Source organism: Sus scrofa, chromosome Y (genome assembly GCF_054392235.1).
Source record: "Sus scrofa isolate SSC_HxYL_T2T_F1_AM1 chromosome Y, Sscrofa_HxYL_maternal_Yorkshire_Landrace_v2.0, whole genome shotgun sequence".
Taxonomy (NCBI): Eukaryota; Metazoa; Chordata; class Mammalia; order Artiodactyla; family Suidae; genus Sus; species Sus scrofa.
The window spans coordinates 19,828,939-19,844,745 of NC_139402.1; the positions used below are offsets into that span (position 1 = coordinate 19,828,939).

At 38.5% G+C, this 15,807-nt stretch overlaps 1 protein-coding gene and 1 long non-coding RNA gene across 2 annotated transcripts in view; one reads left to right on the plus strand and one right to left on the minus strand.

Annotated features, from left to right (window-relative positions):
- Nucleotides 1-15,491, plus strand: part of LOC110257970 (BCL-6 corepressor-like) — a 91,227-nt gene extending 75,736 nt beyond the window's left edge. Inside the window, exons 10-11 of the transcript XR_014835998.1 lie at nucleotides 3,400-3,598; nucleotides 15,081-15,491. The gene's annotated coding sequence lies outside the window, so the exon portion shown is untranslated. The remainder of the gene's footprint in view (nucleotides 1-3,399; nucleotides 3,599-15,080) is intronic.
- LOC146394427 (uncharacterized) lies at nucleotides 1,824-15,682 on the minus strand. Its single transcript, XR_014835999.1, has 2 exons — nucleotides 14,566-15,682; nucleotides 1,824-4,509 (listed from the first exon to the last, which is right to left on the minus strand). It is a non-coding gene; the product is annotated as an uncharacterized LOC146394427 (long non-coding RNA).
- Between the last annotated feature and the right edge of the window lie 125 nt (nucleotides 15,683-15,807).

Consider the following 15,807-nt stretch of genomic DNA (forward strand, 5'->3'; position numbering starts at 1 on the left):
TTTTTTTTTTTTTTTTGCTTTTTAGGGCCACATCTGTGGCATGTGGAGATTCCCAGGCCAGGGGTTGAATTGGAGCTGTAGCCGCTGGCATACACCACAGCCATAGCAATGCAGGATTTCTGCAGCCCACACCACAGCTCATGGCAAGGCTGGTGATTGAACCTGTGTCCTCATGGATGCTAGTCAGATTCATTAACTGCTGAGCCATGACAGGAACTATTACACAAATATTCTTAAAAGGACTATTCACAATGATGTTGTGACACATGTCGCAACATACATGAACCTTGAAAACCCTTACATTAAGTAAGCAAAGAGTACCAGATATCATAAGACTTCTTTTATGAGATGTCGAGGCAAAGCTGTAGAGAGTGCAGGTTTGTAGTTAGTTGGGAAGATACCAGAATGTGAGTGATTGCTTAGCAGTTACACTGGTTTCATTCTGGTTGATGGAGACTTCTACAGCTAGAATATGATTATGCTTAACAAGATTATAAATATACTAAATGTCATTTAATTGGACACAAAATTAAGATGATAAATTTTGTGTTTGGGGTATTTTTCCACAATTTTTAAAAAAAGGAGTAAAGTGTTTAGATAATCAGGTTCTTATCTGCATTCAAAAGAGAACAGTGACCACATAAGGCAAGTTAACATCAGTAACTAAAAGGAAAATCTTAGCATTTATAGTCATAAAAGTCTTAGTATATTGAGAGAAGTTCAGAATTAATGTAAGCAAAGATGTCTAGCAGTTATATAGGCACAATTCATATCCATTTTAAAGGAAAGTAAGATTTATTTGGCAAGTATTTCATATCTATATTCTAGAAAGGGCCACAGATTAAAATAAGGGGAGTTCTTGTTGTGGCTCATCAGTAATGAGTCCAACTAGTATCCATGAGGATGCAGGTTCAATCCCTGGCCTTACTCACAGTGTTAAGTATACAGCATTGACATGAGCTGTGGTATAGGTTGCAGATGTTGCTCAGATCTGGTGTTGGCTGTGACTGTGATACAGGCTGGCAGCTACTGTTCTGATTCAGCCCTAGCCTGGGAATTTTCATATGACTTGGGCACAGCCCTAAAAATATGTGTGTGTGTGTGTGTGTGTGTGTATTAAGTAAATACATACTCTAAAGAAGTAGCCAGTGGATCATGAATGTGGGAAATTTGCTTTAGTAGTTTCCCAGTGCCTTCCCAAAATGGATTTAAAATTCAGGAAGCTGGTATCATGTAGAAGAGGGTAGGATATCAAATTTTATGCTGTTAGGAAAGGAAGTTCATATAGTTTTCAAAGAGAGGTATTCAGTTTTGTACAGTAAGGAAGCTGTGATCCACATAAAGGAGTAGGTCAAAGTTTATATACACACAAGTGCTCAAAATGGTAATATAGAGAGGAAGCCCTAGGAATATACATACAGAAAATAATATATTTCCAGATAGAAGTACTCCATGATTACGCAGCTAGACTATAATCTCTTGTATTCTAGGAAGAGGTAGGCTATGAAATACACATAATGGATATTTCCAGCCATTCCAGGTAAAAGGTATTTGGGTTAATGCAGTTGGATAGCTCACTCTTTATCCAAGAATGCATTCTGTTAATCTGATATAGCTAGGAAGTTCTCTTAAAGATTAAAAAAAAAAAAAAAGTTCTGGTTTGTGCATCTAGAAAGCTCATTTCTAAATCTGAAAGCGTGAGGTAATCATTTATGTTATGTGACAGCTCAAAAGTAATGAAGTCCAGGAGCATGTCAATAAAAAGAAGCGTGGAAATCCAGGGGTCATCCCACATCCCACCCTACTTCATCAATGCTGGGAAATTGATAGAATCAATTTTATTAGAACTCTTGAGACAGTCAAAATTTTATAGCAACTAAACAAATGTTGAATTAGAACAAGAGCCAGTGAAACACGTTAAGGAAGATTTGGTACATTTTAAATTACCCTTGTGCCACCTCCCTCCCCAGTGTGGTGAGAATCTTGAAGATAATAGCCCATATTTTTACTTCTGGAGGGAGCAGAGTAATCTTGTTCTGAAGAAAATGAGTTTATCTATTTAGCACTGTCTGGAATCTCCTTGAAGCACCAACACCAGATTCTTTCAGAGTCATAAAGTAGACACACAGGATATTATCTGAAATATTGAAAAGCAAATGAATAAGTCACCATCTATATGGCGCAAAAAATAACAGGAAACAATATGAAAGCCTAGGAGGAAAATCAAGGAATAAGATACTTTGCAGAATTACAATCTTGAAAATACCCCCAATTTATCAGGAATTTAGAAAGCCTAATAGACGTCCAGGTCTGGATGCAAACTCAGTTGACATGAGAAGGCCATAAGCTTTCATGATGATATTTTGGCTTTGTCAATGTAGGACAAAGTAAAGTCCAAGGATAGTGAATATTTGAAGCTAAGCATTAGAGCTATTCCAAAATAGAGCCAACCTCCAAAGACTCAGTAATACATATTTTTACCCCAGAGTTGATTTGATCTCTATGTTAAGTGACCAGTTTATAACTAAGCTAAAGGAAGAGACTTCAGTGCCATAACAGGACCAGAGTGTTTACTGCCCCTCAAGCCAGTTTTGCAGTCCTAAACATTATTTCTTCTAACGTCATTCGGTGGGGGCTGGAATGCAAACATTGAGCCAGTCTAAGAGGGCCCTCCTTGCTGCTTGTTCTAAGGTAAGGAACATTGGAGAAACTTGATTGCAGCTAGTCTTCCAAGCTTAGACATTCTAACTTGGCTCCCAAGATCCTAGGAGATCTGACAAGTTCATGTGCATATGCCTCCATCCATCAGCATAGCCAGTCCTATATACCCTGCTGTTTGATCATGCCTCCCTGTCACTGGCATATCCCAGACAGAAGCTCAGCACCTGTATGCATTCCTCAGAATCGTGCTTGTCTTCCTCTTCTTCCCCCTTTCCACCAAAAATCCAGACAAGGACCCTACTTGCGTGCACCCACAGTGGAAAAATAAGAGCTTCTGAAGGAGATGGACAGGTGAAGAACTTTGTAGCTCACCAGACAGGGGGTTGGTGGTGATGATTTGTATTAGCTGGTTTATAAAAACATGCCCTGTGCCTGGCATTCACTCCCTGGACCCAGGAAATGCAATGAAGATCTGAAACCTAGTCATATCTGATTCTTGCTGACAGGGTTCAAGGGGAACTAATGTCTCCCCAATGTGTACTTATTTTTCTTTCTCTGCACAAGATCTTGCATTTACACAAAAGTGCCTTTTCCTTTCCTGATAGTTAAAACAAGCATGGAATTGGAACTAAGTCCCCAGTAGAGATCTGCTCCCCATTTCAGGGCCAAGTTGTGACACTCTTCCTCAGTATCCCTCAGGCCACGTACCTCAGCAAACTCTTTTCCTTGCTCCTTCAGGCAGCAGGAAACAAGTGAACTGAAGGAGTTGCTGATGAGGAAAACTTCCCCGCAAAACAGGTGAAGGCTGCTTCCACTTGAATAGGATTCCAGCACTGAGATGCTGCTTCCTGAGTGTGTTTTAGAGGCTGACAATTTTGACTTCAGAACTTTGCTTAGAAGGGTTGGAGGGCCAGGAATCAAACCATCGCACTCTCAGGTAAAAAAGCCCCCACCCTGTCCCTTGTCTCATTTCAACTGCCTCCACTCCCTTCGCTATCTTTGCTTGCAAGAAGACAGGTGACAAGGGTCCTCCAACAGGCTGCATTCCCAGCTGTCTCCCATTGGTGGCCCTCAACTGGTTTTCAGCATTTTAAGAGTCCCAGAAGGTTCAAAAGAGTGTGATCAGAGCCTTAGATCCCCTTACATATATTTGGCTAAGCCTGGTCCAACCCTTGTCTACCCTTCTTACCCTTTCTCAACTGGACCCAACCACCCAGAACAAATGCTGCCAATACAGTGTGCCAGTGCCCATCTGTTGCCCTTCTGAATTCCCCCAAATAATAGGCCTCTTATGAGAATATCCTTGTGTGGAAAAGAAGAAAGTCTCATATGAAGATGGCAATTCCCAAGTGAGGGGTGGTACTGCAGTAAAAAAATAGGATGGACCAATTAATGGAATTGATATTGCCTGATTTATGTAAAGTGGTCCTGGAAACTGAGGAAGTACAGAGTGACTGACTAGGCAGGAATAAGAATAGAAGTGTTCAGGCCTATGATGGAGCTGAGCTGGTATGATGCTTGTAGGAGACTGAGAGAGCTCATGGGGATCGCTTGGGACTTGGACAAATAAAAAGAGAAATGACAACAGAGGCGTAATACACTCTTTAATAGGTGGCACTTACAATTTGATGAGAATAAGCAACCTTCATACCATGAGAATTAGGGCTCAGAAGCCACCATCTAAATGCTGACTGATATAATTCCAAAGGAGCCACGCTTAGATGATTTTGTTCACAATTCTGCAGGTATTCTCTCGGTCAGGAAGTTTCAAAAGTCAGTCGCGGCCCAGGAACTTTTTAACCACAAGTTTTCTATTTTTACCACCCAGCAAATGCAGTATTGCAGTATCTGCAAATCAGAACAATTTATATGGCTAAATCTAAAAGCTAACTAGATGTATATAAGTTTGACTCAGGTGCCAAATTATTGTTAGAGCAGGGTTTTGAGCTACTGTAGTGGAGAAACAAAGTAGGGGTCAAAGCACAAAGAACATTTTTGGTTCATTTACGTAACAGTGTGTTCTTGGAAGTGATATAAGAAACAGAATGGTCAGGGCTGGGATAGAGGACATGAGTAGAAGAGGATAAACAGCATGATCAAAGTTATGATGGAGAAAAAAGAGTTGTAGAAACTGGAAGACAATGCAGAGGCAGATTTAAGCTTTTACTATATATGGATAAATAGAAGGCACAGTTTAAAACACAAGCTAAAAAGACAGACATTTTTAGAGAATGGGAAAAATTGAGAAGCAACTACTAACAGCAAGGAAAATATATATTTCAATTGCAAGTAATAATAACCATCTAAAAAAGATGCACAGAAAAATGTATGATTAATAAAAAAAGATGAAGGACCAAGTTCCAATACAAAACTCTCAAACCCAAAATAGCCCAGTGGTCCTAATAAAAGACACTAAAAGACAATATAGCACAAAGCAGAAAGTGGGAATTTAGTCCTTTGAGAAAAGTTCAGCTAGATTTAATTATTGTTAGAGCAGACCAGGGGACCAACAGACAAAGGCCAAAGCCACTCCGCTGTTTTTGTTTTTTGGGTTTGTTTTTTTTGGACTTTTTGCTTTTTTAGGCCCACAATTGTGGCATATGGAGGTTCCGAGGCTAGGGGTCTAATGGGAGCTGTAGTCACCAGCCAATGCTACAGCAACGCCAGATCTGAGTCACATCTATGAACTACACCACAGCTCACAGCAATACCCTAACCACTGAGCAAGGCCAGGGATCAAACCCACAACCTCATGGTTCCTAGTCAGTTTCACTTCCACTGCACCATGATGGGAACTCTAGGTTAGCTGTTTTTAACGTTTTCTTTTTTGCCTGTACTGGCAGCATGTGGAAGTTCCCAGGGCAAGGGTCAAATGTGAGCTAGAGCTGCAACCCATGCCACAGCCATAGCAATGTTATATCCATAACCCACTGTATTGGGCCAGGAATTGAATGAGTGTCTCCAGGGACAAGCTGGATCATTAACCCTGTGTCACAGCAAGAACTCCTGTTTTTCCATTTTTAAGTGGTTGGGAGAAAATCTTTTGTGTAATATGAAAACATGATGAAATTACACTGGAATCCAGACATATGCATTCTTTTTCATGTGGAGAGCTGAGTGGTTATTTTAGTGTATGATGCTCTGTACCTTTGCAAAGCTGTGAAGTAAGGCAGTTATTAGTGTTTTGAGTGCCATATGTATTGCTATATGCTTCAGTTTGCTTTTAAATTATTTATTACTGCAGTATGTTTATTCATCACAAAAAGAAAAGTGGACGTTGAATATAAGGCATGATGAGGACATGTGCATGCCTGCGTTATTGAATTAGATAGCAAAACATGGTTTATGATACAATAATAAAATAGATGTTAAAAGAAAACCATATATGTTGGTGTTACCAGATTAAGGACTCATTATTTCTACCAAAAAGAAAACAAGTCACGAAAAGTAGAAAACTTAAAATAGAATACAGCATCATAGGAAAATTCCTTCATTAAACTATAAAAGATTATCAGGATGATCATAATCAAGTAACAAGATGGTGGAATAGAAGGATGCAAAGCTCACTTCTTTCCACAAATACATCAAAAACACATTACATGTGGGATGCTTCTCACAGAACACTTAACTAGGAGAAGACCACAGAAACCCAAGCAAGAAAGATTGCCACATAACCAAGTGGAACAAGGGAAAAAAACAAAAAAGAAGTGGGATAGGACCTGCACTCCTGGAAAGGAACTGTGAAAAGGGAAATGGTCCCACACCCTGGGAAGTCCCCTTATTAGTGGGGCAGAACAGCTGGGACAGAAATGGGGTCTGAGACTCAGAGTGCACACATATGGCAGGCAGAAGAGACCAGTGAAGAAGATCACTGCTACCTCACTGTGCTCTCCTGCCCAAGATGGTGCCTTTTGGTATATATGGGGTCTTGGTGCTAAAATTGAGGCTTTGAGAGGACAGATCCTAGCAGAGAACTGGGGTTAGCTATGTGAAAACAGTCTAAGAGGCTGGAGTGTGGTACAGGCTTCAACCAGTGCTGCCATACAAGCAAAGCTTCTTTGCTAAAGTGTGGGAAAAGGAAGGGGAAGGGCCTTCCACAGCAGCCTTTCTTGGCACTGCCTCTACAGCCTCTGCGAAAGGGACAATAGGTGCTCCAGTGGCTGGGGACAGATCCATCCATAGAAGCTGTGGGCCTTGAGACATGTGCACCTGGAGAGTGAGCTGGCATCTGGGCTGTTTTCATAGCTCCCATGGTAAATCCAGGTGTGTGACTACTACAGTTCTTGTACCTGACCAGTCAGTTTGAGCTGGTATATCTGCTTTGGTGGTATTGTGAACACAGTACCTGAGGAATACCAGGGTTGACTGCCTACATTCCCACAGTGGAGGTGTTCAATGGCAGTGCCAACAATAGTGTACTTCATGACCCCACATAACAGGTTTTAGGTGACAGTATAGAGTGCATTCCCCAGAATAATGAGTGGATTGCCTCCCAATGGCAGCAACCTAGTTAAATCTACATAACACCACAGCTCAGAAACACATCTGGGGGCTTCTACTCAAACAGCTAGGGAGCAGGCCCTGTCCCCTGATAGGGTGGTGACCACCAGAGAGCAAGAGGCCCTGCTCAAAAACCAGTGTGGGCTTTCTGGTCACCACAACAGCAGCCACATCCTCTAATCAAGGGCATAATGGGCAGCACACATAGAGGAAAGAAGCAGGTGTTCAAACTAAAACAGTTCCTGCACCAAAAATATCAAATCCACACAGGTTACACAGGGATGTTTCCAAATACAAAAAGCCCTTCAAGGTCACAATGAGTAACTGTTTCTCCTAAACTCATAGAGTAATAGTAAAACAAAGAAGTGGCAGGATCACATCCAATTACAAGATCAAGAGAAGTCCTGTGAAAGAACAAAAAAACAGACCAAAGTTCAAAAAGAAGATAATGAAATTACTGAAGGAATTAAGAATAGCTATTGATAGAAATGCAGATTGCTGTAAAAAGGGACTAGAAAATATAAATGGCGCCATGAAAAATTAGAAAACTAATTCATAAAGAATGAAAGCTCATCCGAAAGCAAGCAATGAACAGCAGAGGAATGCGTAAGTGATCTGGAAGACAGAGTAATAGAAATCACCCAATCATGACAGCAGACAGAAAGCCAAATGGAAGGGGTGTGTGTGTGTGTGTGTGTGTGTGTGTAAAGCATGACAATAAAAGGGAAGCCAAATGGAAGGGGTGTGTGTGTGTGTGTGTGTGTGTGTGTGTGTGTATGTGTGTAAAGCATGACAATAAAAGGGACCCAGAATGAGAAAAAAGAAAAAAAGGGGGTCAAAAGATTTATTTCAAAATTATGGAAAACTTCCCAAATCTAAAGAAGGAAAGAGGTAACCAGACACAGGAAGTACAGAGGGTTCAAAATGAAAGGAACCCAAATAGACCCACACCAGGACATACTGTAATTAAAATGGTGAAGTTAAAGACAGGATTCTAAAGGCAGCAAGAGAAAAACAGAAGTTAATCTCAAGGCTACCATAAAGCTATCAGCTTTTTTTCTCTACAGAAACATCAGACTACAAGGGAGTGGAAAGATACAGTGAAAGTCCTGGAAGATAAAAACTTCCAACTGAGGATACACTACCCATTTAGCCAGAAAGATTATCCTTTAGAATAGAAGGAGAGATAAAGAATTTCTCAAAGTAAAGAAATACAGCAAAACTAAACCTATCCTAAAGGAAATATTCAAAGGTCTTCCCTAAATATAAAGGAAGCAGAAGTCCAAAGGAAAAAGAAAATCAACGTGTGAGAGTAGATCACTTAAATAAGCCACTACACAATTAAAAAAAAAAAAAAAAGTTCTGTGAAAGCAATGATAACAACAGCAAAAGGATGAACATAAAGATGTAAATGAGAACATCAAAATTTATAATATTGAAGGGGAGAGTATAAGAATGTAGAATTTTATTTTCCTTCCCCCAGAATGCATTTGAGCCTACATGACTACCACAATAAGACAAGGAGTTTTAGGAAAGGTTTAATGTTCTTGAAAAAGACAGTAACTACAGTAAATCAGAAACATACAACAGATTTACAAAAAATAAAGATGTGTTGCTGTGGCTGTGGTGTAGGCTGGCAGCTACAGCTTTAATTTGAGCCCTAGCCTGAGAATTTTCATATGCCATGGGAGTGGCCCTAAAAAGACAAAAAATAAAATAAAATAAAAAATAAAATAAAGTCACAAACAATACAAAAGAAAATAATCAAACCATAAAAAGAAAAGCAAAGAAAAAATAAAGAAGAAATATGATATCAAAAATTTAAACAAGGAGTTCCCGTCATGGCTCAGTGGTTAACGAATCTGGCTAGGAACCATGAAGTTGCGGGTTCGATCCCTAGCCTTGCTCAGTGGGTTAGGGATCTGGCATTGCCGTGAGCTGTGGTGTAGGTTGCAGACACAGCTCCGATCCTGTGTTGCTGTGTCTGTGGTGTAGGCTGGTGGCCACAGCTCTGATTAGATCCCTAGCCTGGGAACTCCATATGCCGTGGGAGAAGTCCTAGAAAAGGCAAAAATAAATAAATAAATAAATAAATAAATAAAACAAGATTTAAAGTGGCAATAAATACATTTCTATTCAAAATTACCTTAAATGTCAATGGACTGAATGTTCCAATCAAAAGACAGACTGGATAAAACAAACAAGAAGAGTCCCCGTTGTGGCTTAGCAGTTAAGGAACTGGACTAGTATCCATGATGACATAGGTTCGATCCCTAGCCTTGCTCAGTGGGTTAAGGATCTGGCTTCACCATGAGCTGTGGTGAAGACCACAGACACAATTTGGATCCCGCATTGCTGTGGCTGTGGTGTAGGTAGGCAGCTGTATCTCTGATTTGACTCCCAGCCTGGGAACCTTCATGTGCCATGGCTGTGGCCCTGAAAAGACCAAAAGAAAAGAAAAGAAAAGAAAAAAGAAACAAGAGCCAAGAACCTATAGTATCCCATTTTAGGTTGAAGGGACACACAGAGACTGAAAATGAGAGGATGAAAAAACGATATTTCATGCAAATGGAAATGTCAAGAAAGTCAAAGTACTCATACTACACAAAACAGACTTTAAAACAAAGGCCATAAAGAAAGAGAAACACTATTTAATGATAAAGGGATCAATTTAAGAGGATATTACACTCATTACCATATATACACTTAACATATGAGCAACCAACATGCTTGAAACAGACACTAACAGACATAAAGGGAGAAAATGATGGGAATATACTAACAGTAGAAACGTCAATGCACAGATCTACACAGAAAACCATGAGGCCATGGAGATCCTAAATGATAACAAGAGAGCAGTTAGTTAACAGACACTTTTAGGTCATTACACCCAAAAAATTATTTTCAAGTGCATCTGGAATGTTCTCTAGGACTGAACACATACTAAGGCATTAAAATAAGCCTCAACATATTAAAGAGTATGGCATTTATTTCAACCATCTTCTCTGACCCAATCAGCATGAAATTTAGAAATCAACCACAAAAAAAGATGAGAGAAAAAAAATACATGGAAACTAAATACCATACTACTAAAAAAACCATTAAGTCAATGAGGAAATCAAAGAGGAAATTTAAAAATACTATGAGACGAATGAAAACACAAGTCATTCAAAATCTATGGCATGCAGCAAAGGCAGTTCTTTGAAGTTCACAGCAATACAAACCTTCTTTACGAAACAAGAAAAAAATCTTAAACAATCTAACCCACCATCTAAAACAATTAGAAAAAGAACAAAACCTAAATTTTGCAAAAGGAAGGAGGTAATAATGATCAGAGGAAATAAAACAGTCAAAAACAAATGAAAATAACCAAGATTCTTGGATTTTGAAATGGTAAACAAAATGACAAACCTCTGGTAGGCTCATGAAAGAAATGAGAGAGAACCCAAATAAACAAAATACAAAATCTCAATTGACAATGCAAGAAAAAAAAAACAAAAACAAAAACAAAACAAAACAAAACAAAACAAAAAAGAAAACAAAAAACCACAGAAACTATGGGCAATTACATGCCAATAAACTTGATAAACTAGAAGAAATGGAATGTAGAAGTGAAAGGGAATCTGTACTTTAAAAACTCCCTACAAACAAAAGTCCAGGACCAGATGGGTTCACAGAGGACTTCTAACCAAAATAATTTAGACCAATTCTTCTCAAACAATTAGAAAAGACTGAAGAGGAGGGGACACTCCAAAGACAGTCTATGAAGCCACCATCAATCACCCTGATACCAAAACCACGGTCACCACAAAAGAAAATTAAAGACATCAATGAAATTGTTACAAAAATATTCTGGACAAAATATAAGCAAACTGAATCTAACACACACATGACCAAGCTGGAGTCATACCAGGTTTACAAGGATGGTTCAACATATGCAAATTAATCAATGTAATACACCACATAAATAAAAGACAAAAACTGATTATCTTAATACATGAAAAAAAAGCATTTGATAAAATTCAATATCCATTCATGATAAAAAAAAACCCTTAAAAAATGGGTATAAGGAGAACATATCTCAACATAACAAAAGCCATTTACGACAAACCCTTCAAAGTGGAAAACTGAAACCCTTCCTGATAAAAACACGGGATAAGGATGCACCACTCTCACAACCTCTTAGAAGAGGTTCTTCTAAGTTCAAAAGAATCAAATTCTAGCCGCAGCAATCAGACAAGAAAAAGGTATGAGGTATTAAAATTGATAGTGAAGAGGTAAAACTGTAATTATATATAGCTGCCATACTACATACAGAAAACCCAGACTCCATACAAAACTACTGGAACTGCTAAGTTCAGCAAAGCAGCAGGATAAAAGATTATTATACAGAAATCAATTGCATTTCTGAACACTAACAATGAAATATCAGAAAGGGAATGCAAACAAAGAATCCCTTTCAAAACTGCATTAAAAAGACCACTTAAGAATAAGCCTGACCACTGAGGTCAAAGACTTATATGCTGAGAACTACATAACATTACAAAAATAAATCAAAATGGTTTAAAGATTTAAATAAGAGACATGACATCATAAAACTATAAGACAGCACAGGCAAAACATTTTGACATAAATCGCATTAAATCATTTTCTTAGGTCTCCCAAGGCAATAGAAATAAGAGCAAAAATAAATAAATGGATGTAATCAAACAAGCTTCTGCACAGTAAAGGAAACCATAAACAAAAGGAAAGTTCGGCTTATGGACTGGGAGAAAATATTTTCAAACAATGTGACCAAAAAGCTCTCAATATCTAAAATAGTCAAACAACTCAAAAACTTCTACGAACAAAGCTCTAAATGAGCCAATCAAAAAATGGGCGGAAGACCTAAATAGACATTTCTCCAAAGAGGTCACAGAGACCAAAAGGGACACGAAAAGATGCTGAATGTCACTAGAGAAATGCAAGTTAAAACGAGTCACCATTTCACACTAGTCAGAATGACAATCATTAAAAAAGTCTACAAATAGCACATGCTGGAGACTGGAGAAAAGGGAACCTTCCTAAACTGTTGAGGGGATGTTAGGTTGGTGCAACTACCATGGAAAAAGTCTGGAGATTCCTCAAAAAACTAAATACTGAAGTATTGCAACATCCAAAAATTTCACTGCTGGGCATATGTCTAGACAGAATCTTCATCAAAATGATACATATACTGCCATGTTTGCAGCACTATTTATCATAGCCAAGACATGGAAATAACTTAAATGTGCACTGACAGTCAAATGGATACAGAAATGGTGGGCATATGTACGGCCATGGCTAGGTACATCCATATACACAACAGTTATCACTCAAGCCCCCCAAAACGATGAAATAACACCATCTGCAAAAACATGGATGGATGTTGAGATATCATAGTAAATAAAATTACTCAGAAACAATTACTCTGTCACTTAAATGTGGAATCTAAACATGACAAAAATGAACATATTTACAAACTAGATACAGACACAGAGAACAGACTTGTAGTTGACAAGAGGAAGGTGGGGAGGAAAAGACTGAAATTTTGGGACAAGCAGATGCAAACTACTATACACAGGATGGATAAACAAAAAAGAGATACTGTAGAACATAGCAAGCTATACAGAATGTGTTGTGTTAAACCATAATGAAAAAGTATATTAAAAACCTAACCACTGCTGCACAGCAGAAATTAATACAATATACTTCAATAAAATTTAAAAACAAACAAACTAAGTTTTCCAAATGTCTCATTTGTTAGCCATTTAGGTCATTTACCAATGTTGTGTTTGATAACAGCAGCAAAAAATATGTTCAGAGAAAATAAGCTTTAGGTAATTGTCCCAGAAAGGCGTTGAGGACACTGTGAGCATCAAGTCAATTAAAATAAACAGACTATTTCAAGGGGACATATCATCACTACTAATTGGGTGTTGAGAAACCAGTGTCAAATTGTAGGTAACTGGGGTTTCAACAATTATTAAGTCTGTATGGTACAGTTATGAGTAAAAGCATTTTTAGACTAGCTGAGAAAACACAAATTCAGTGAAACATAAGTTGTTACATATGCTAAGATGTGGTACAACTGGTGGTGATTAAAATGTGTGGAGCAAATTCACAAAGCTCTTTTATTTTTATTTATTTTTTTTTGTCTTTTGTCTTTTTTGTTGTTGTTGTTGTTGCTATTTCTTGGGCCGCTCCCGCGGCATATGGAGGTTCCCAGGCTAGGGGTTGAATCGGAGCTGTAGCCACCGGCCTACGCCAGAGCCACAGCAACGCGGGATCCGAGCCGCGTCTGTAACCTACACCACAGCTCACGGCAACGCCGGATCGTTAACCCACTGAGCAAGGGCAGGGACCGAACCCGCAACCTCATGGTTCCTAGTCGGATTCGTTAACCACTGCGCCATGACGGGAACTCCTCACAAAGCTCTTTTAAAATAAAGGGTTTGAAGTCATTGGTTATTCACTGGATTACTTGTTTGCAGGTACTATGCAGATTTTAACCTATCATGAGTTTGTGTGCCAGTAATGTTAATGGTGACGCTTACTCCCATAAATTAGATCAAAAATATAAACTGTATGTCTATTTGCTGTACCACATAGAAGTTAACGGCTTACCACTGGTAAAATTTTAGTTTTTTTTTTTGAGTTCAAGATCAACATTAAATTTCTCCTGAAAGAGAATGACCCTGGAGCTCCTGCTATGGCCCAGAGGGTTAATGATTCAGCTGGTCTCTATGGAGCTGCAGATTCCATGCCAGGCCCAGTGCAGTGGGTTAAGCATCTGATATTGCTGCAGCAGCTATGGCAAAGATCACAGATGAACCTGGATTTAATCCCTGACCCAGGAATTCCATATGCCATGAGTGCACCAAAACCAAAAAAACCCAAAAACCAAAAACAATGACCTTAAATCATTATTACAGAATGGCTTTGTAAATTAAGTTTTTGCTGCAGATCTGATTTTGTTTTCTTAATGAAATCAATCTATAATCACAGTTAATTTAGTACTGACATTAAAATCTAATGTTGCATGTTTGATTTCAATTGTTAGAACTTGCACATCAAATAAAACAAATATAGCTCAAATAACGGAGATGACCTAAAAAAGACCCATAACTGTCTGCCTTTAAATTGCTGTTTCTGGTGAAGAGGTAGAATTTTTCACTAATCACTTAGTGAGATTTATTGTTTTAGGGTAGCACCCATGACATACGGGTGGTTCTCAGGCTAGGGGTGAAATCGGAGCTATAGATGCCAGGCTATACCACAGCCATAGCAATGCAGGATCAGAGCCGTGTCTGCAACCTACACCACAGCTCACGGAAACACCAGATCCTTAACCCACTGAGTGAGGCCAGGGATCAAACACACTACCTCATAGTTCCTTGTCAGATTCATTTCTGATGCACCACGATGGGAAGTCCTTTGTGAGATTATTATGGTCAGATGCTCAATTCTTCCAAAACATCATCAGAGTTTCCACTAAACAATAATTCTCAAATGGTAAGGTACAGATATAAACTCTGAGGGAACAAATACAGGAGAAAATGCTGTATTTAAAAGATATTCCTCACAATAAAAAATTTTACATGACCCACTGAAAGTCAGGCCCTTTTTCTTTACTGTAAGGAAGAAAACGTAAGTTTAGGAAATCATTCAGGGAAAAGCACTAATTTAAGAGATTCAAATCAGGCTGACAGAATCTGATTACTGAAAAAGACTGACATTAGGTATAAGAGTCTGTATGATTGGACCACTTGGACACAAGAAAAGAAAAAAATTAATGGTTTTGTGCTGATCTTGCTTGAAATATTTACACATTGACCTCCCTGATTTCTTACAAAGAGTAAGAAATTTTTTTTTCTTCTCTTTTTTGGCTGTTCCCACAGAATATGGAAGTTACTGGGCTGAGGAAGCTGAGACCTACAGCACAAGCTGCTGCAACAATGCCAGATCCTTAACCTACTGCGCTGGTCCAAGGCTTGAACCTACACCTCCACAGTTATCTAAGCCACTGGAGAGTCAACAGGGGATTCTTAATCCACTGGGCCACAGTAGAACTTCTCCATCTGTCATATTGGAAAAGGAATATTCTAATAGGAATATATCAAGTAGAAAGCTGAATAAGTAAGTAACCTGTTTAAGATCAAATGTACCAGATACAGAATTTAAAGCCAACTGCATGTGGAAATATACAGATGAGTACTGGGCAACTAAAACTATCTGGAAAAAAAAAAAAAAAAGTAGAGAGAACTGCTATACCTTATTGTATAAAACTTAATAAAATCCAATTAAGACAATGGAATGTTGCCAAAGGAGGAACAAACAGCTCAAGATGTAGACACATCAACATAATTTTCACAAAATGATAACAGAACAAGAAAGAAAATAAGTTTTTCATAAATAATCCTGACACAACTGGCACCCATTAGGAAAAAAAAAAAAAAACCTTGACTTGTCTTACACGAATTAATAGTTCACCCTCACCAAAAAAGATACCATGAATTTTAAAATTGTTTTTACATTCCCCAAACTTAGTCCTTCATTTCTATATTCCTGAAAGTGAAAATAAGGTCCACAGTTATAAAATACACCCAATGGTGTTTTATTGTTATG